This window comes from Pinus tabuliformis, chromosome J (genome assembly GCF_031772625.1).
Source record: "Pinus tabuliformis cultivar Carrire ecotype Pingquan chromosome J, CPIR1, whole genome shotgun sequence".
In the NCBI taxonomy this organism is placed as follows: Eukaryota; Viridiplantae; Streptophyta; class Pinopsida; order Pinales; family Pinaceae; genus Pinus; species Pinus tabuliformis.
Window position 1 is genome coordinate 338,654,210 of NC_142295.1, and position 23,150 is coordinate 338,677,359.

A 23,150-nucleotide genomic window follows, 5' to 3' on the forward strand; every position below is an offset into this window, starting at 1 on the left:
GGCCACATTTTAAAGATGAACCTCATAATATTATCCTTTCATTAGAAAATGACGGTGTGAATCCATTTGGCAAGCTCAGATCTACTTGGTGTGGCTTGTTTTTCTTATTAACAATAACATTCCTCATTTGATATCAATAAATAGGGAGCACATAATGCTGGCAATGATTTTTCTAGGTATTTGTTTAAAATATTTTTTTTCGACACGATAACATCTCATTTGTCTTGCTTGTTTCATAACTATGTCTTATTTGTTTGATATTTTTTATTTACTAATATATGTAGTAATTAAGTATTGTATGTTCAATTGATTAGGTAAGTACTAAGTAAAAGATATGAATGTATATATCAAGCCTCTTATCGATGATTTACTAGAGTTATGGAAGGGCATCACTATGTATGATATCTCTAGATTAGTAGGTGCACAAAGGGAATTCCAATTCCATGCAATGCTCCTATGGACAATTCACAATGCCCTAGGGATCACACAATTTTTTGGTGTTATAACGTTATATTGTACTTTAGTAGTGTTTAATTTTATGAATTTCATGCCATGCATCATTTTTAATTAATGTACTTCAAATAATTGATATATAATTTAATCCATCTCTTGTAGGTCTTCAAACAAAGAGTAAATTTGCATGTCTAGTTTGTGGTCCTAAGATGAAATCTTGTCATTCTAGAAGTTTAGGAAAGGAGGTGGTTCATGAGTATAGGAACTTCCTCCCTAAGAAATAGGTATCGAAGTAACAAAAAACATATTTTCAATGGGAAAGAAGGGACTAGATTAAAATCACAAAGAATGACACCTTATCTATGTCAATTGCAATATATTAGAATTAATCATAAGGGTATGGATTGACAAGTCGTATATGTATAATACATGAAATGTTTGTAATATTTTGTATTTTTGTTGCATTTTTATCATCGTACTAATTGAAAAGAATTGTTATAATATCTATAGTTATGATTCACATTGAAGGTAATGATCATTAAGGAAGTAATATTGGGGCACTTCCACAAGGAATGAAAAGTTATCTCGTACAATTCAGTAGGATCCCTACTATGAGAACCTATAAATTGTTCATTTTTTTCATACAATGCACATTAGGAAGAATGTAATAGAAAAATATGGCAAATATTAGATGGAATGGGTGACAAATTTTTTTTTTCAAGATTTGTAATGACATTAAGGAGACTAATCATGTAATGCAAAGTATGATTTATTCAAATAACAATGGAGACCAAAATATAATTTCCCTTCCATTGTTAATGACAGAGCAACAAAGCAAGGATGTAAAAGAGGTCATTGAAAAAACAAATCCCACTGGATTTTGTTCAAACATAAAAATATCCTAAGAAAGAAAGGTGAATTAGGTGGGGTAAAAACTCATCATTTACATACCTTGATTAAGATAATTGTTTTGGTGTATGTATTTGTATATTGGTGAAACATTTGTTAGTGTTTTTATTCTATATCATAGGGACAAATAATGGATATTCATTTTTGTTGTTACAATATGCTTTGCCTCTATCTCTCCTAAACAACTTTGACAACAATGTCAACTCAACAAATACATGAGGTATGTGGCTATTTATATACAAAGTGTAATTTAATTTTTTCAATTTCTCATGCAACTTATATTTGATTTCATGTGTTTTAATTGTAATTTACTTATTTATATTTTTTTGTTGAAACTCGTGATTTCATCAATTGTAGATGGTTGTCATCTAAAGAAACTGATAAATAAGAAATAAAGTATTGGAGGAGACAAATTCCTCGTCTAATGTGTGAAATGAAAAATTAACTACCTCCAACATTTTTCAATACACAAGAATACTACCTCATACACCCTATTGATGAGATTGAAAAGTGTGGACCTGTACTCACAAGGTCAATGTGGATGATTGAGAGGCACTTGATATCATTAAAGGATTTCGCTAAATAAAGAGAATTTCATGTGGGTTCTACAGTAGAGGGATATATGATATACCAAACCATTGTTTATGTTACTCAATAAATTCCTAAATTTTCTACAATTATTAATGTTTATTACATTTGGGATGTCAACTCCATTTGAACAAATTTGAAGTGGAGTGCCTATTGGGGAAAATTAGAATGAGGAAAGTGACATGTAAGTAGACAATGGATATTTATAACACATATGAATTTTCGTTTTAATGTACATCGTATAATATTTAACTTTTAGTCTTCCTTCATAATCCATTATTATGAAGTTATATGGGGGAAACTAATTACATGTGAATTTATTTATTTTAATACAACTAAACGAGAGTGGGATGCAATAAATTTATACATTGTAAACAATCTTGATTGGATGAAGGTAAGGATTGAATGATGTAAAAAATTTAATGATGGTAACTTATCATGGGGTGGTGTGGCTACATTGGTCAAAGAAGTTGAATGATGTAGTGAAAGAGATACCAATCTCACAAAAAGGGAAATTGATTTATCCAACGGTTTAAAAGATAAACATGAAAGCATATCCACCCATACTATTTAGTTGTTTTCAATATTATATTGATGTATATGGCATGTTTTTTTTTTATTTGCATAATTTCTAGGTATAAATATGTTTATCAACTAAAAATGCATTTTTATGTGCCTCGCATATTGTAGTTGAAACACTACAAGGCTATGTGGTGTAATGGCCACAAATTTCACATCAAAAAGTTGGATGAAAACATGAAAACTTCTTATAGTGGGATTATTGCAACATTTTAGGCTACCAATGTTTCCTCTAGAAGTGACACAGATCCATTAGTCTCTTAAAATTGATACTATGGGTATTTATAAGATATACTAGAGTTTGATTTTAAATCCTTCAAAACAATTTTGTTGGACGACAAACGGTATGGGCTACGAATGAATGAATGTGATCCCAATAGAATTATTATTGAGTGTGCTAATGGATTTTCCATGATTAATACAACGAATATTGAGTCAGGATCGAAGCCCTATGTTCTTCTAAGCCAATGTGAATAGGTATTTTACTCATAGGTCCTAGTTGGAGGGGATTGGTTATATGTTGTTAGATATGATCCAAGAGGACGACCAATAAAGTATAATGTAGTGGAAGAAGATGATATTGAAGAAGAAGGTGATATAGAGGAGCAGTTAGTTCATCTGTCAGACTAAGGTGTCGAGGAAGTTCAAGAAGATGTTAATTAATACACTATGATGAAGATGATATCAACGATGTATTGTTAGGTGAGGAACTTGAAGAATTCAAACCAAACGTAGGAGATAATGTTCCTCATGATGATATAGACAATGATATGATTGAAAATGATGACATTGATGATGATGTTGATATGGCCAATCCTTTCAACATCAATTCTAAATTGGATGATACAAATGTTGACTTGGGTGAAGAATAATACTAATGATATCGAAATGTTGGAATATACATGGAGGTATGTGTTTATATGGTTTAGTTGAATTTTTTTGTTTCATTTACCTTAATTTTTTTTCTTACTTTCTAGCTATGCATGATTCGTACTATGTTTCTTTGAAATATTTTATAGTAGATAAATTGGGTATTGGGGAATTCAGAGTGATTTTTTGTTGGGGGGGGGGGGGGGGGGGAGGCAGTGGCCATATGAGCTTCCACCTTTACATGGTTTGCCTTGTTCAGTAGAGAATATATTATTCTTGAAATTGGGAGAAGCTCATTTAGTTTTATACCATCAACTCCAATGGGTCAAATACCTGTTATCAAATCACCTTAATTTTCTATTAAGAGGTCATGGGTTCAACTGTCTCAATTCTCTTGGGGTCGAGTAAATCTCCAATTCATTTAACATTTAGAAATGAGTGGAAATTATGCTTTAATTAATTTACCCCACATAAAGGTGATTCCAAATGGGCCCAATGTTGAATTTTTGTTTCTTTGTGCTTGTATGCACTGATATTTGACATGGTTATAGATGCATGCGTGGATAACATAACAGGGTTTTGAGACTCAATTATGACTCAAACAAATAATTTGACAACATTATAACATAAATTTCGAGGAGATGAAATTATGTTGGTAACATGTTGTGATCATAAAAGAAACAATCCTAGAAACTACTAGAATAAACAACATACCAATCATCATAGATGGCTAACATGAACCCTAAATTTCTACATTTGCATAATAGTGAAACACCAACACAAGATTCAAGTTTTAATAAAGACTCGTGTCTATGGAAAGTTTTAATAACAAGAATTTTTTAGCCCTCTTATCCTAATGTTGTCTTCTCCTAATTCAAAATATACCTTGGGTTTATGTTTTAATTGGTCAACCTAAATTTTCGGGGATAATCCTTAAACTTAGTATCAACTCCCTCTTGTAAATTGTAATCCCTACTTCCCCTTGAACTCTTGAACCCTATAAAATTAGTAACATATGGTCTCTAACATTTATTAATTCCACACACCACTAACTCACATAATCCATATAATCTTGATAACTCTTGAACCCATAAGCCCCAAACACTTTATAACCTAATATAAATATACAACCCTCAATATTGAAATTTAAACCCTTGAAGCTTTTATCTCATAATATAACATTTAATGCCCCTATTACTTGATACTTATAATAACTTGTCACCTATCCACTTTAGCTATTATTACATCTAATTAGTAACAACCATGACCCATTTTATTATAGTTAAACCCCTTAAAACCTAACATATATGCTATAACATATAAACCATGTAATTTATTTCACATATAAAATTCAACTCCTAGTCCTTAAAATACAAGCATAATACAAAATTTTAATTAATGATTAAACTCACATCCATATATATCTTTATTAGTAGCCCATAACACTAATGATCCAAAATTATATCACCCCTATCCCTGTGTAAATCCAAAACATAACAAAAAATATGTATATCATATTATCATTATAATCCATACCTCATATAATGCTTGAGATCACTAACACTTATAAAGAGTGATCCCTATATTCCATATAATCCTTATAAAATATTTCAATTTTAACCGTTACACTAAACACTTGAAACTAAACAGTATAGCCCTTAACATTTATATGTCTAATATAATCCCTAACTTGGATGACATAATCATAACCATAAAACATAACCAATATAAATCAGGCTCTATCACCTACAACATGAAAAATTATCTAATAAGAAATATAAAGCCTAATCCTTATAGCATATAGATTACAATTTCCATAACCCCTATAACCACGTCCTTACAATTTTTATAACCTCTAAACCTCATATAACATATCAATCTAACCTCTATAAATAACCTCAAAATCTTGTAATAATTACCCTGTAAGCCTTGTAATCCATATAATATCTATAACCCCTTAACTCTATAGTCTCTACCACCTCCCCCCTTCCACCTCATTCATAACCATTGTATCTCTTAATAATATCCATTTAAGGATAAGTTCTAATTATAAAAATAACTTTAAAATTTGTTTAAAATAAAAATTATAATATTTATTTAAATTTCAAATATAATAGGAATAGTGTGTGGGTTAATTTGGGGTATTTGAGGCATAACACAGAAATGAGCAAGTGAATTTAGGGATTTCCAAGCATAACACAAGAAGGAACACCTTTGGTTTTTGATGCATAGCACAAGAAGAAGAAATTAGGGTTTTCTAAGTAGGCATAGAAAAGGAACCAACAAATATCAAGAAACGTTCTTAGAAAGCACAAACTATGAGCAATTAGATATTGCACAGGGACCTAAGGTATCTCTTGCTCTTACCAGCTGGAAATAGGAGTAGAAGTAGCTTCTGTATTAGCTTCCAAGCCAACTCATTGATTAAGACCTTCGGGTAAGTTGATTCCCTAAGTTAGCCCTTTGGAATACGAAGAAGGTGATAAAGGCATGATAATTTGGGGTATTTTTCTCAACAAAGGTCTTAGCATTTGGGGTTGTGTTCATGACGAAGGTGTGAGAATTTTGGGTTTTTTTCAATGATGAAGGTATGGGAATATGGGGTTTTTTTTCAACGAATGAATTAATATCGACTTAAAAACCATCGTGGTAGAGAGGTTATTTGGTAATTTGGTCTAGATTTGTGTCAAGTGGTAGAAGTAGAATCAATCATGGTAGTAAGTTGTTTGATTTCGCCAAATACAATTCGAGTAATTTTAGTAATTTTTGAGTAATTTGAGGATTTGAGCCCTCCTACCTCTGTAGTATTGATTTAAACCCTTTCCATGCATTTTCTGAGCAAAGACAATGAAGAGAATAAGATCATTTGCTTTTGCATCATCTTTGACCTCCTTTGTAATTTCAAGGCCACCCTTGACCCAAAAGTGCATCCTTTTCGGACTTCATTCACACGATTTATCGTAATTTCAAAGAAACTATTAATTACTTTTATGAGTATTCAAGAAAATATGATAGTCAGATGGAAATAAGCCAACATCCCACTAGATATATTGGTCCCCAAATACAACCTTGAGGGCCTAATCCTAGGAAAATTGAAACCAAGCACTTGGTCCTTTAAAATTGTGACAGAAAACCCATTGATTGTTATGTTTGTTTTTAATCTTTATGTGCACAGTAATATACCTCTTCTTGTACCTTTGATGGTCAATCCAATATCCATTCCTGGTCCCTAGCATGTTCCACCCAGGCCTAGAATTTGACGTTCCACATAATGTTTTTTTCTTTTTAGACATATTTGAGGTTAAAAAAAACATTCAAACATTGAAAGTGACCTATAAAAAAAATTGTAACCATCAATTTGATATTCACCATTTTAAATTACCCATCATATTTCATAGTAATAATATGCATACTACTTCCATAGAGTCACATACCATAGGCCTCAAGGATGTTGTTGAGCCACAAGCTACAAAATGAGTTGTAAGACACAGGTGGGGTGAAGAATGGTGGCCATTATCGTGATGTTGTGAATCATCAAGCATAAGAATCATCACTAGTCGGAAACCCATATCGAATGTGAATATGTGAGTGGGTTAACAACGATTGAACAATCAGATGGGAGGGTTGGCCCCACTACTAGGCCGATGTGACATCATGCTATTGGGTATCAAGCCCAGAAGAATTCCTAAAAAACCACCCCTCAATCGGTATGATACTACTTAGTATAATAGCCTTAGTGAAAATTCCATGTAATAAAAGGTAAAAAAGGAAAAATAATAACCACAGTTGATGGGACACTTATTCGAAGCTGAATGTTAGGAAAAATAATATTGATGGAGATCAGTGGTGATTGATTAACGGCTAAGGAAATTGGTAGAGGAAATGGAAAAGTCTTTGGAAAGGAAAAATGGCATTTTGGCACCTTTATTTATGAAAATAATGGAAACAAGGAGAAAAGGGAGGTGAAAGGTCACATGTTTCATCTGAGGAGGAAAATGAAGGAAAATAATGGAAAATGAAGAAAATAGAGGCCTCATTAATAAAAAGGCTTCTGACGATTAGTTCATAGACTTTTGTCAGTTCATTTTTGGAGCTCTCACTCTATTCTCTCTCTCATACTCTTGGACACTTAGAGTTTATTGGAGAACTCTTGGAGGAGTGTGGCATACTTGGATTTTTAGAGAAAGAAGGCAAAGGAAGAGAAGGAAAATGGAAGAGGACATTGGGATCAACAACTACATCAGGTTTTTCTTGTAGGTACTAAGTTTCATATATGTTTTCCTCAATATTTTTTGCATGCATGGCATATGCATGTGGTTTATTAGTCATGATATGTCATTGGCATGGAGGATTGCCTACATTGGCAGTTGATTTGCCTAGAATTTCCATTCATGGATAACCATGGATTTGTGGGTTCAATTCATTTTTTTTCTACTTGGTTCTCATCTTTCCTTTACCTTGGGTTGAATTACTAGTTCCTAGAAGCCCTGGTTGGACAAACGCTTTGGAAGTCTTGTAATAGCATGGGTAGAGTCACTAGTCCTGGAAGTCGTGGTTGGAAAAACCCTTCAGAAGCCCTTGGTGGTTTTAGTTACTAGTCCTGGAAGCCCTAGTTAGAAAAATGCTTTCGAAGCTCGGCGACAAGTTTGGGTTGAGTTACTCGTCCTGGAAGCCCTAGTTAGACAAATACTTTCAAAGCTTGGCGACAAGTTTGGGTTGAGTTACTAGTCCTGGAAGCCTTAGTTGGAACAAATGCTCTGGAGCACTAGAAGGCTTTGGTAGAGACCAATCTGGTGATGGTTTGTGATGTCCAACTGTGAGGTGGAATCATTGTTTGATGGGTTGAGGTGGTTTGGCTTATGGAAGCCTTGGATGTTTTTTATTGATGTGATTTATGAGATCCCACATTCATGTTTCGAATATGGCACGAGGGTGACTATCTGATGAGAGATTTGGCTCAGCCATGTCTACGGTCAGGTGGTTCTTGGAAGTACCGAACCTGGTTTCCATTTCAATCATTAATATGAGGTTATTTCTCCTTGTTATTTCATGAGTATTATATTGGTTTATATGTGGATTACATGCATGTTGTTTCCTTGGTATTTTTGTTGCTATTATACTGGTTATGAACATGTATTATGATAGTGACTATGGTTGGCTCATATCATGTTTTTACCTATAAGTGAATGAACAATGTATCTATGGTCTAATAAATGAAACTGCAGCCTATAAGTGAATGAACAATGTATCTATGGCCTAATAAATGAAACTGCAACTAATTTGTTGAGGCACCATTGCTTCTTAGTGATTCTCATATGAGTATGAGACCCTTATGCTTAGATCTGTGGTTTAAACCTGTAAATTACATAATTGTGACCTGTTTGACGAAATGTTTGTCCTGGCTAGTAGGGGTCCAGTCAAGTCCTTGTTCAAGTAATTGAATTTGTATCATTATTTTTTTGTTATCTTTTAGAGTCATGAAATTTACATTGAGTTATAGGCAATGACCTGGGCTTTGGGCTTGAAAAAGTGGCACAAATCCCGGAGTCGTATGCACATGTCTGACGAGAAACATCCCCAGACGCATGCAAAACCATGCTCTGGGAGCATCTAGAGCCTCTTGGATGCATGTTTTTCCATATCAAGGGAGGGTCTCAGGGTTTAATGCTCTAAAAACGCAGTGCAACCCAGTGGTTGGTTATCGAAGTGGTTAGGATGGCTCCTAGGATTTTTGTTGCTGATGTGGAAGGTTCGTCTTATGTGCTTATGTCGATTCCACTTCCTTAACTAACACATAGGGAGTCAAATAATATCATAGTAACTTCTTATTACAATTTTACCCCGGTTGGTCGGTTACTTGGGTAGATTTGGGAGGACCAGATTAAGGATGCAAGTTGGAATCCTATAGAGTGTTTGAATTGTGGCAAAGATCGTCACAGGAGAGATTGTCCATAGCATCATATTGGTAGAACACAGATATACAGTGCTCAGGAGGCACAAATAGTGGTATATGTTGGGCAGAGTATTCCTAGGATATATGGAGCAATGGATAACAGACAGGGAGACCATCAGGCATTTATCATTGAGATAGACAGTACGCTTTATGATCAAGTTGTTTCTATTTTGATTGACCTTGGATCTAATTATAGTTATGTTAATCCTAAAGTGGTGGATAATTGTGGTTTGAATAAAGAAGTTCATGCAGAGTATTGGTTAGTGAAGTTGGATACAGGTACAAAGAAGTGAGTTCATCACTGGGTAAGAGTTTATACATTTGATTTGAATAGTATGTGATGAGCCTCGGTATTGCAACAAGAATGTTGCAACTCCCAAGGATACCAAATTTAATTATCAACTCGGCGTTCGTACAAACTTAAGAGGTATCGACACTATATGTGCAACATACAATGTGTCCTTCCTTTCCTATCATGATTTAATGGAGTGAATGTAATAAAATCAGATCCTAAACTAATTGCAGAAAATGAAATGCTCGAAATGGAAACCTTAACCTATTGCAAGAAAGAAAATACAAGGAAATAAACCCATTATAATTTCATAAAGTAAATATCATGAACTAAATTTAAATCATCACATTTCAAAGATTTTAGATCCATTAACAGAGTTCATTGGATGTGGCAATTGAGAAAATCATCATTGTATTATCCAATTAATAAATTTATCCATTAACCCAAATCGCTGAAATGTTTTGCATGGGTAAAGAGGCAAGTCCTAAGTGGCCTTTATTCTTCCATAATAATTTATTTTGAGCCTAGGGGTCTTGATTCAACCCCAAGGGACATTAACCAAGCTTCTTGAGTGAATCTGGGCAAGTATATACACATTGGAAGAGTACTACATGAAACAACATATTTACTACAAGAAACTATAATTCACCAAATTACCAAGAAAATCAAATCCAAATTGGATGGGACAAATTTTTTTATTGACTAGGATGTCTTAACTCTTCATTCCAAGTGGAATCATTCAGAAATATCTCTGTTAACCCATGCTAAAAAATAGCATAAAATCACTAGTCTAAAATCTAGAAAATACAGAACTAGTGAGCTAGTAAATCTATCAAATTCCTAACTAATCAAGTGAAAATGAAATGGGGTAATTTTTTTTATTAAATTGAATGTTTTTATGATCTAATTCAAGTGGAATCAACTCTATTGAAGCTTAGCATGTTCTAAAAAATAACATAAATTTATTGTTATTTGCCACAAGGGACTTCCAGAAATCTAGATTTGGGAATAAACAAACTAATCCAAGTAGCTAAATGATTACTATGACCTTCCAAAGTTGTTCTAATGATGAAATTATGCTTGTGATCCTGAAAAAGAAATTACTTAAACCATTTAACCCAATCCTACAACAAGAAATCATTAATACTAAATGCAGAAATAGAAAAAAAGATAAGAACAAGAGATGCATGTGAATAAGAAGTGAAAAGAAGAAAACTAAATGACACAAAAGAGTTTTGAGGCTCTTGGGATGGCCAACCCCAAGGAAACTCAGAGTCCTATGGAGGAGACAAATATTTAGAAGCTAAACATGGCACCAATCTTCATTATTTCCATCAATACAATTACATCCCTACAGAAAATGAAAGTGGAGTTGCAAAAATACAAGTTCTCTCCACAAGAAGACTAAGAAAAATCAACCCCTAGAGGAAAATTTGACTTCATACTTATAAAAAATGATTATGAATCACTCCCCATGAAAGGAGTAATCTTTCCCCACCAAAATCCCTTGATTAGTGGATCTCGTTCCCAATACTAGGAATTTGCATTAAATGGGAGGAAACACATTCCTAGATTTTCTCAATCATTGGAGCTCCAAAATTTGTGCCATAATTCCATAATATCTTGTTGATTTATTATTTAATATTGATCCTCCTGTAGTAGGGAGAAATTCTTTAAATTATCTCTTCCTCCAAATCTTCATAATCTTCCCAATATTCTCACAATATTCCACAAAAATAAATAATATTAGGCACAAATATGCAATTATCCATAAAGCTTCCTAATGAACATATTAAAGTTAAAAATACATTATCCAATGCAAAAAAGAGAGGTTTAATGTGCTGAAGGATGGTCATATGGGCCTTAATTTATGTCTAACTTAGAGGCCCATCAGTATGCCTACCTCTATATATTTTAATGTATTACCATTGTGATCATACGTGTTTTATGGCATTGATTAGTTGTACATTCATTATAGAACCAAGGTGGATTGTTATGACAAAGCCATTGAGTGCTTAGATGAAAATGGGGAACAAAGTGTCTTTCGGGGTAAGAAGAAAGCGATATCAGTTAGAATGGTGACATATATGTAGGCCAAGCGTAGTCAAAGGAAAGGGTGTGTATTATTTGTAGTGCACATTTATAGTGACAAAGGTAAGGAAGTTGAGGATGGAGATGTTTTGAGCAAGTACCCCATTCTACAAAAATTTTAGGATGTATTTACCGCCGATATTTAGAGTTTCCACTTCATAGGGAAATATACTTTTCTATTGAGTTGGTTCCAGTGGTACCTCCGACATCAAAGGAACTTACAAAATGAGTACACCTGATTTGGTAGAGTCGAAGCTGCAGTTGAAGGAAATGTCAGACAAGAGATAGATTAGGCCAAGTGTATCACCATGGGGCGAACTGGTATTATTTATGAAGAAGGATGATACTCTCAGACTATGAATTAATTACAGGCAGTTGAATAAAGTTACCATCAAGAATAGGTATATGTTACCGAGGATTGATGATGTGTTCGATCAGTTGAAGGGTGAAGTAGTGTTCTCGAACATTGATCTGAGATCTAGATATCATCAAGAAGAGAACATATACAAGACAAATTTTCGGACCAAGTATGGGCATTATGAGTTTGTTGCAGTTCCATTTGGTTTAACTAATGATCCATCTACCTTTATGTGCTTGATGAATAGTTTGTTGCATCCGTATTTGGACAAGTTTCTTATTGTGTTCATTAATGATATATTGGTATATTCAAAAAATGAAGAAGAGCATGCTAAGCATTTAGCAACAGTGCTAAGATTTTTGAGAGAGCATCAGTTGTATGCTAATCTCAACAAGTGTATTTTCTTTCAAACTGAGGTACACTACTTGGAACATGTGGTTTCCAAGGATGGCATAGTAGTGGACCCAGAAAAGCTAAGATCTATGATGGAGTGGGTAGTTCCTAGGAATGTGGATGAGGTGAGATATTTCATGGGGTTATAAGGTTATTACAAGAAGTTCATCATGCACTTATCACAGATTTCTTATCCTATCACATCGTTACATAGGAAAGGTATGAAGTTTGTATGGATAAAGGAATGTGCGACCAATTTTGAGCAGCCAAAGTAGTTGTTGACACATGCACTAGTGTTAAATATTGCATATCTGGACAAAGAGTTTGTAGTATGTAAAAATTCTTGCAAGATAGGACTCAGTGGTATTGATGAGTGATCACATTGGTTTGTGGTATCTATTTGACCAAATGAATTTTAATGGAAGGCAGACTTTGTGGTTGGCCACAATCATTCAATTCGACTTTGAGATCAAGTATATCAAAGATAAAGAGAACATGGTGGCAGATACTCTTAGCAGGCAGATACAGGTAAATCACATAACAACTATGAGCTCCTATGGGATAGATCTACAAGATAGGATCTTGTAGGTAGGTCAGTAGGATGACAGGTATATGGAGATTGTGCACAAATTTCAACAGAGTATGGGTACATGCACAAGTATTGGTACAGATAGTGGTACAGGTACAGGTAGTGGTACAGTTACATATGTAGGTTCACAGGATGTGGACTATCGTCTCACGAAAAATGGATTCGTTAGGTTTAGAGACAAGATATATGTTCTAGACAGAAGTGAACTCAATAAGGTGATCTTGAGGGGGTTTCATGAGAAACCATATTCAGGACACCCAAGATATCACGATAGTGAAGAAGTTTTACTATTGGCCAAGTTTGAAGAGACACATAACAGAGTTTGTGGCTAGGTGCTTGGATTGTCAGTAGGTGAAGGCAGAGTGTAAACATCCAACTAGACAACTACAACCAATTTTGATTCCAAAGTAGAAATGGGAGGTCATTTCCATGGAATTTATCACAGTTTTTCCGAGGATAGTGAGACAACATGATTCCATCATGGTAGTGGTAGATAGGTTGAAAAAGGTAGCAAACTTCATTTGAGTGAAGTCTACATTCTGAGCGAGTGATGTAACACAGGTCTTCATTAGGGACGTGGTTAGATTGCATGGAGTTCTGAAGAAGATTGTGTTAGGCAGGGATGTGAAGTTCACTTCCAAGTTTTGGAAGGAGTTATTTGGAGGGTTGGGCACAGTGTTGGCCTTCAATACATCTTATCATCCATATACAAATGGAAAAATCGAGAGTGTCAAAAGGATATTCGAGCACATGTTGAGGATGTATGTGATGCATCAACAACAGAAATGGGAAAAGTACCTTCCACTGGTAGAGTTGGCTTAGAAATATGGGTACCTGGAGTCACTAAGGATGATTCTATTTGAGCCATTGTATGGGAAGAGTTGTAATACACCAATCAGTTGGAATGATTCAATTAACATGGTGTTGATTGGATCACTCTTGATGATGGATCCCAATTGGGATTTGAAACGTTGCTCAAAGACAAAAAATAAGTTTTACTGTGGATTCTCCGGTAACTATGTCTAAAGATATATACCATAGATTCCAGAATCGTTTCCCTATACGGAGGGGATACATGGAGTGAAATAATTTTACTTGAAAAATTCATAGTGAAGATAGCAAGAAGAGCTGGAGACAACTATTATCCCTAAATTAAGCTCTTCTTCTATTAGCATTCAAGAAAGTCCTAATGATGGATCCCAGTTGGGATTTGAAACGTTTCTCAAAGACGAAAAATAAGTTTTATTGTGGATTCTCTGGTAACTATGTCTAAAGATATATACCACAATTTCTAGAATCTTTTCCCTATACGGAGGGGATACATGGAGTGAAATCATTTTACTCGAAAAATTTAGAGTGAAGATAGCAAGAAAAGCTGAAGAGAACTATTTAAATCCCTCAATTAAGCTCTTCTTCTATCAGCATTCAAGAAATTCCTGATGACGGATCCCAGTTGGGATTTGAAACATTGCTCAAAGATGAAAAATAAGTTTTACTGTGGATTCTCCGATAACTATGTCTAAATATATATACCACAGATGTCTTAAATCCTAGATAGGACATGTTGGCAGACATGGAGCAGGAAATTCAAGTAATAAAGAAGAATCTGAAATCAGAACAATATAGGTAGAAGATCTATGTAGATTGGAATATGTTGTTTAAGGAGTTCCAAGTTTGGGAAGAAGTGTACTTGTGCATCAAACTAAAGAAGAGCTCCTTCCTGATTGGATAATGTGCCAAGCTGGCACCCCACTTTTGTGGACCTTTCAAGATTATTGAGAGGATTGGACTAGTAGCCTATCGACATGCACTACCTCTGATATTGAAAGTCCGTGATGTTTTCGATGTGTCATTGCTTAAGAATTATGTTAAATATTTTGATCATGTGATTGACTAGTCTGTATTGTAGGTGGATCTATAAGGAGAATTCTAGTCGAAATCGCAGTGCATTTTGTAGAGAAAGATGCTCATGCTCCGGAACCAAGCAATAGAGTAGGTTAAAGTGCAATGGAAGCACTTTGGGCCTGATGAAGCTACATGGGAGATGGAAGATTAGATGTGGGCTATGTATCCTTCCTTATTCATTCGTTGAGTGAATGTTTTGGTATATGTCTTCAATATATTTTTTTGGTACATGTTTTGGTCATGTTTGGTATGTGTACCTATGTATATGTATGTAAATACCGCCATGAGCTATGCTATAAAGTTCCAATAAGCGGTATGGGTGTCAAGTCATTATGATGTTATACTTGTTATATGGTCATTTTGGTTTGCTTCTCAGCAGGATGATCACTGTAAATACTGCAACGAGCTAAGTTATACAACTCCATAGGAGGTATGTTTTTCTTACATCAACCTTGTTGGTTGTAGGTGTTTTTGAACACAAAGGATGGTGTTCCCCCAAGGGGGAGGGTTCTGTAACAACCTTGGTCAAAATTCCATCCAATAAAAGTTAATAAAGGCGAAATAATAACCATGTTTGATGGAACACTTATTCCAAGTTAAATGTTGGGAAAAATCATAGTGATGGGGATGAGTGGTGATTGATTAATGGCTAAGGAAATTGGCAAAGGAAATGGAAATGGCCTTGGAAAGGAAAAATGGCATTTTGGCACATTTATTTATGAAAATGATGGAAATTAGGAGAAAAGGGAGGTGAAAGGTCATAGGTTACATGTGAGGAGGAAAATGAAGGAAAATAATGGAAAATGAAGAAAATAGAGGCCTCATTAATAAGAAGGCTTCTGAGGATCAATTCACAGACTTTTGTCAGTTAATTTTTGGAGCTCTTTCTCTATTCTCTCTCATACCCCTGGACACTTAGATTTTCTTTGAGCACACTTGGACGAGTGTGTCATACTTGGAGCAAGAAGGAAAAGGAAGAGCGGGAAAGTGCAAGAGGACATCAAAATCAACAACTACACCAGGTTTTTCTTGCAGATACCAAGTTGCATGTTTATTTTCTTCAATATTTTTTGCATGCATGGCATATGCATATGGTTTATTGGTCATGATCTGTCACTAACATGGAGGATTGCTTGGATTGACAGTGGATTTTCCTATCCTTTCCATTTCCTAGATATACATGGTGTTGTGGGTTCATTTCCTTGTTTTTCTAGTTGGTTCTAATATTTCCTTTAGCTTGGGTTGAGTTACTAGTTCTTGGAATCCTTGGTTGGAAAAATGATCTAGAAGCCCTGTAAGAGCTTGGGTTGAGTTACTAGTCCTGGAAGCCTTGGTTGGAAAAATGCTCTAGAAGCCCTTAGTGGGTTGAGTTACTAGTCCTCGAAGCCCTAGTTGGACAAACTCTCTAGAATCCTCATGACAGTTGTGGGTTGAGTTACTAGTCCTAGAAGTCTTGGTTGGAACAAAGGCTCTGGAGCCCTGGAAGGATTTGGTAGAGATAATTTTGGTGATGGTTTGTGATGTTCGACCATGAGGTGGAATCACTTTTCGACAGGTTGAGGCAGTTTTCCCTTTGGAATCCTTCGATGGTTTTGATTGATGTTTTTTATGATATCCCACATTCATGCTTGGAATATGGCATGAGAGTGGTTGGCTAAAGACACATTTGGCTCAGTCGTGTTTATGATCAGGTGGTTTTTGGATGTCTCGAACCTGGTTGGCCTTTTCATCATTATTATGAGGTTATTTATCCATGTTATTTGATGAGCATTATACTAGTTTATATGTGGATTACATGGTTTTTGTTTCCTTGGTATTTTTGTTGCTATTATGTTAGTTATGAAAATGTATTATGATAGTGGCTATGTCTGGCTCATATCATGTTTCTACATGTAAATGAATGAATAATGTATCTATGACCTAATGGATGAAAATTCAGTTAACGTGTTGAGACACCAATGCTTCTTACCAATTCTCATATGAGTATGAGACCCCTATACTCAGATTTGTTATTTCAACCTGTGGATTACGTAATTGTGACATGTTTGACGAAATTCCTATCATGGCTAGTAGGGGTCCACTCAAGTTCTTGTTCAAGTAATTGAAATTGTGTCATTATTTTGTTATTATGTTTATGTTTTGAAAGTGACATTGAGTTATGGGGAGTGACCTGGGCTCTGGGCTTGAAAAAGTGGCACAAATCCCGGAGTCACAGACACGAGTCTGAGGAGAAAACTCCCCAGACACATGCATACCCATGCTTTGGCAGCGTCTGTATACTCCTAGGTGCATGCTTGTCACTATGAGGGGAGCGTTGCGGCGTTTAACAGTATAAAAGCTCAGTGGGACCTAGGGGATGGTTACCTGAGTGGTTGGGATGGCTCCTGGTAGTTCTTTTGTTAATGTGAAAGGTCTGTATGGTGTTTTTCTGTCGATTCCACTCCCTTAACTAACACATAGGAAGTCAAATCATATCATAGTAACTTCTTGTCACATGTTTACCCCAGTGAGCCAATTACTTGGGTAGAAGTGGGAGGACTTTTTTATTATATGCGTGTGGACTTTTTTATATTTTTTTTTGCAACATTTATATATCATTTATATACATTATTCTAAAAAATAATAATTTTGGTATCCATGATACCTTATCCCTATGAAACTTCCAAGTTCTAACTTGTAGCTATTATTTTACTTAATGAAACCCATGTAGCTCTCATGTCAAAACCCACACTCATAAGAATACATTTTCTAAATCCCAATATACTATTACCACAAAAGTTATTCCCTTTACATTTTTTTCCCATACAAATAGTTTCATGACTTTCTACATGCTTTGGACAAATTTGTTGACCTTCCACATTATATTAATCTAGAGAGGGAAAATCCGATGTATCAAACCATGTGGAAAAATGGAGCATGGAATATTAATACGTTGCATATAAAGTCATGTGCATCCTTTGTTGGAGTCACAACGTGCACATGCATTACAAAATGGAATAATTAAAAGAATTTGTTAGAAGTTTGGTCGGGTTATCCTTGGAGTTAGAATTTTATTGAGAACTTGTTCTATTGAACGTAACATTTAAATTTTAAAAAGTTTAAATATTTTGATGCATCCAATGTGGATAGAAAATTTAAAATTAAAAAGATAAACGAAAACAGAAAAGAAATTGGAGAAAATATATAATTTATTTTAAAAAGTTTAAAATAGTTATGATAATTAATAAAGTAATTCATGGTTGACATATTTAAAAGGGGCAGAATAATGACACAGAAACACCCTCTAAGGTAGCTGTTACTCAGGGTTTGGGAGTTTAGAAAATCTACGAGCAAATGAATGATGCCTTACCAAAATATTTCCACAAGCCTTTTACAGGTCTTGAGTTTGATATCCCCAGTTTATTTTATGCTTGACATATTATGAATATTTTGCTATATGTTGGATTTTAGTACTTTCTTTCCAACTTATGTCTCTTTCATGATTTTGTGAATCCTTAAAAGGTTTTTATTTTTGTAAAAGACTTATTATACTTTAACAAGTTGTTGTATTTGTTTATTTTGTCTCTCGATCAGTGAGAGAGATATGGTTTTTCAGCCTCAGTGACATCAACGTATCCTATGTGTGTGTGACTCGCACATAATGTGTGTAATTTTATTTGCATTAATAATATTACAGCTTTTCCTCGGTTATTTTTTTTAAATAATTTATATAAAATATGTATATAAATAAATTTTTAGAAAATTTTCAATATTTTAGTTTTCTTTTTCCATATGATGTGTGATTATAATAATAAATTTTATATTCATCATATTCTACAACAATTTTTCCATAAATCATCATATTTCATACTCATTGATTCGTTATAATTGGACACAACATATTGACGTTGCATGAAAGGGGGTCGTAAAAGAAAAATAACAAAATAGGTGGAAAGGACCATGTATGCAATTGAATCTTACATATTTCTTAATATCATGGCTACATCTTGCTAATAAATAATCATTAAATTAATTTAAGATCTCAGCAAAGGAGTGGGAAGGAAGTCTTCCATTTTAACATATCACAAATAAAAAAAGAACAACAAAGTTTGAGGGAAGTGGGAAGAGTGGAGAACAAGAAACCTCTAAGTAGAAAGAGGTAGAGAACATTGTTATAAATGGATATTGTAACTCTATTTGCAATTGTTCAAACAATTCAGGCCAGGAAATATTTGAAATTTGAGGCTTGGTTCCACGTAACTTGAAAATCATTATGTTAAACTGAAAGAGGTGAACATTTTTTCCTTCTTAACATGTTTACTGAGGATTTTTGTTGATTCTATCCGATCACATGACGGAGAGAGAAATTTTATATGAGGTTTTCAATCAAATGTCAAATTTAACTGCTATTAATTGTCAATTAATTCATAATAGGATTTAGTAGTCGTGAGTGACTACTCAATCTTTCAACTATTAGTGAAAAATTCCCACTATATGACAAGGAAAATTGAACTCGGAAAAGATACAACTTGTTCATTTTTGTGTTGCAAAGAGAACGACCACAAATGTCAAAGGGAGAAAATGTGTTAGTTACATTACTCTTACATTGAAAGGTTGTTAATGCATAATATTATATCTTGAAACCTCACCTAAAAGACGAAGTGGAAACCAATTGCTAATAGGAAATTTAACTCAATTTCCAATATCCATTAATTTATTATTTTAATCAATGCATTATCTAATCACTATTAATTCCTTATCATGTAGTGTCGAATTGGGTTTGATTAATATGGTTAAATGATAGTGCAAGATTGTACATAGTGTTCAAAATTTTCAGCCATGTTTCCCATTGGACAAAGAATTTGAGCACTTTACACTATAATTTGAACTTTTTGAGCTAATAATAGGTTGTTAGCTAGGTTGTTCTGAGCTCATATAGTTTATCACATGAGGGTATATTTACCTTAATGTTGTTTTCACTAGTTTGATGTTTTCTATAAACTTTGCATAAGATAATCAAGCTTCTTTAGCTACATACAATTTTTCTCATTTTCTTTGCATATTGTTATTAATGATTTAACATTTCAAGTATGCTTCAAGAATTCAAATGAATTATTTTTTCGTAATGGCATAGAGAAGTTTGGCATTGTAACTACTCTTTGTAAAAGAAAGCACATAGTTTCTACAACTTGTTTATTTCTTGTTTGAAGTTTCTATTGTAAATTTCATCTCTGGGTATGAATTCAATGCATTAATGAATACACTTTTGTAATACTAAAACATTGTAATGATTTTAAGTAGAATTTGGTTTATTCTCAATCTAAACAAAATTCCATCAAGTACGTCTCTTACTAAAACACGCATGGAATTCCCTAGGGGGAAGAAACATGTAGAACAAATGAGTCCTTTGCAATAGACACCTATTATGGTAGAGATGTATTCAAAAGATTAATTTTACATATCTAGACACCTTAACCAAAGGTGGAGCAAGCAAGACCTATTTTCAAAGAAATTTATGCCATCACATGTGCTCAAAATAATTTTCCATGATTGGGGGGTGCATCAAAGGTTTCACATAGAAGAGTGTCTTGACATAATACCTCATATTGACCTTTCATTTTTGTAAGTAAAATATTTATATTATATATGGAAAAAAAATACATTGATGAGAGCTATGTGGGTTCGTAAAATACAACCATTATCATGATCTAGAGTCTAAAAACTAGAGAAAATTCTAGAACTGGGAGGAGGCCCCTGCCCATTAAGGAGAAACTAGAGGTCCTCCTGAAAACTACAAAAAATTGTAAAACCACATTACAGAGGGAAGCCAAAGTGACGTTACAAAAGGAACCATTAGAAAAAATAAAAAAGACGGCGGAAGCATAGGAGCATCATGGACATGCAAAGGGCTACCTTAGAATATGTGAGAGGCCTAATTAGCATCCAAGAGGGACTTCCTCGACCATGGGATAGGGACTGTAGTGATCAACATCATTAGGAAGATAAATCACAATTGGAGTTGATTTCCTAGAAGACGTTGGCTACAATAAGAGTTGATGGAGAGACGAGACCCTTATACTGTTGTGGTGACCACATGTGATGCTAGAGTGACCCATTCCAACCTGAGATGCTTTAGGATTATTACGGGTCTTGTGATTCTTTGGAGATGGACTATGTTGGCAGTCATGCGACAATTTTGTTTAAGCTTGAGAGAGTTGGGGAGAATCTACAATTGTGTTTGTTGAGGGAAACACTAGACCTTGATGTTGCATTCCCATAATCCCACTAATGCATCGGTAGGCCTCCTTAGCATGGTGTGGGTGGACTTCCATGTCCAAGATGTTTCCTTCCAACAGAACATTCATGTTCTCCTAGTCTTTGAGGTGATGACCGAGGAGATTTCTTAGAGACCAAATATTATCACCCATCACCCTGAATTGTTGTGCCTCTTCATCTGCAACCATTTGATGGAAATGGTGGGGGATGTTGCAATCAAAATGATTCAAGATATTACTAAGTATGAGTCATAGAAGTAGAGACCTAAAAGATCACCTTCAAAACTAGGAAAGTTTTTTATGAGTGGTTAGTCATGTCATTTGGCCAATGCAATGCACCAACTACATTCATGAGGTTTATGAATGATATATTACACTCCTTTATAGATTCAATTGTTATTGTTTATTTGGATGATATAATCGTGTACACTGCTACCTAGGAGGAGCACATCTCAAATTTGATGCAAGTGTTACAGAAATTAAAAGGTATTAGTTTTTAGTAAATATCAAGAAGTGTGAGTGTGCATATCAGTCTTTGGTGTATATAGGACATGTAATAGGTGGGGGTGTTTTGAAGATATAACCTAAAAAGCTTAAGTCATTAGATATTTGGTAGTTTGTTCCAGACAATAGTTCAACTGTCTTGGAAAAATGGAGGATATTTCTTTTTTTTCCTCCCCTTTTCTTGGGTATAACTAATTCCAGTTATTTTTTTGTCAGCTAGGAGTTTAATACCTCACATGATATCATTTAATGTATTTCAAAGAATAATAATAAATAAAATAGCTTGCATTTTATTAAAAAAGTAAATATTTACATCCTCATAACATATTTACTTTTCACATGTCCAATTTAAAATCATAAAACTCATTTAAAAATTGATTTATGAGGGGTGTCACATCTCCCCTCCTCTTAAAATGGAACATTTTCCTCAGTGTTTTCATACTTTCATTCTCCTTGAAACAATATAGGAAAATCTTCTTTCATTTCATATTCCTTCTCCTAGGTGGTCTCCTCAGGCCCAAAGTGCTTCCCTTCCACTTTAAACTATGTGACGACTCGATTTCAGAGTAAATCTCACTCACAAATAGCAACCTAAGAAAAAAATAAGAAATTAATAAAAAAATGTCATGTAGACAATTTTTTAATATATTATTTTTTAATATTTTACTTTTATAAAAAAATACCCAAATATAAATCACATTTATCAAAATAGCTGTACATATATTTTATATTTAAATTAATTTATTAACACAAATATTAATAAAATTTAGATTAAAAAATAAATTTTAATTTAACTTTAAATTACCCAAATTTAAATTAAAAAAAAAAGAAGGCAAATATAAAATACCCAAATAGACATCATGGTTTCTATTGAAATTAATTTATTGACACAAAATTTAATATTTTTTAAATTTTAAAAGTAAACTTTAAATTTTAAAAGTAAATTTAAAATTTAAATTTAAATTTAAATTTAAATTACCCAAATAAATGCACTTTTATCGAAATAATGATATATATATATATATATATATATATATATATTTAAATTACTTTATCAACACAAGATTTAATAAAATTTAAATTTAAAATAAAAAGAGTAAATTTAAAATCTCAATTATTTACGTGCCAAAAAAAACACACTCAAATGATATTTTACGCTTCATTAAAAATATTCTCAATATTATAACTTTTATAGAATATGATATTACTTTTTTTTTTAAATATTTAATGTTGTTTTGGGTCACTTGGGCATCATTCACATTTAAGGTAGGTAAATTATATTATTAAAATATTTGTCAGTGCCTAGTCACATCTGTATCTCTTTTGAATTTTAAATGATTTTGATTGTCTTACACATTATGACATGGAAATTCAATGTTAACTTATTAAAATCAAATTTCCTCTAATGTGTT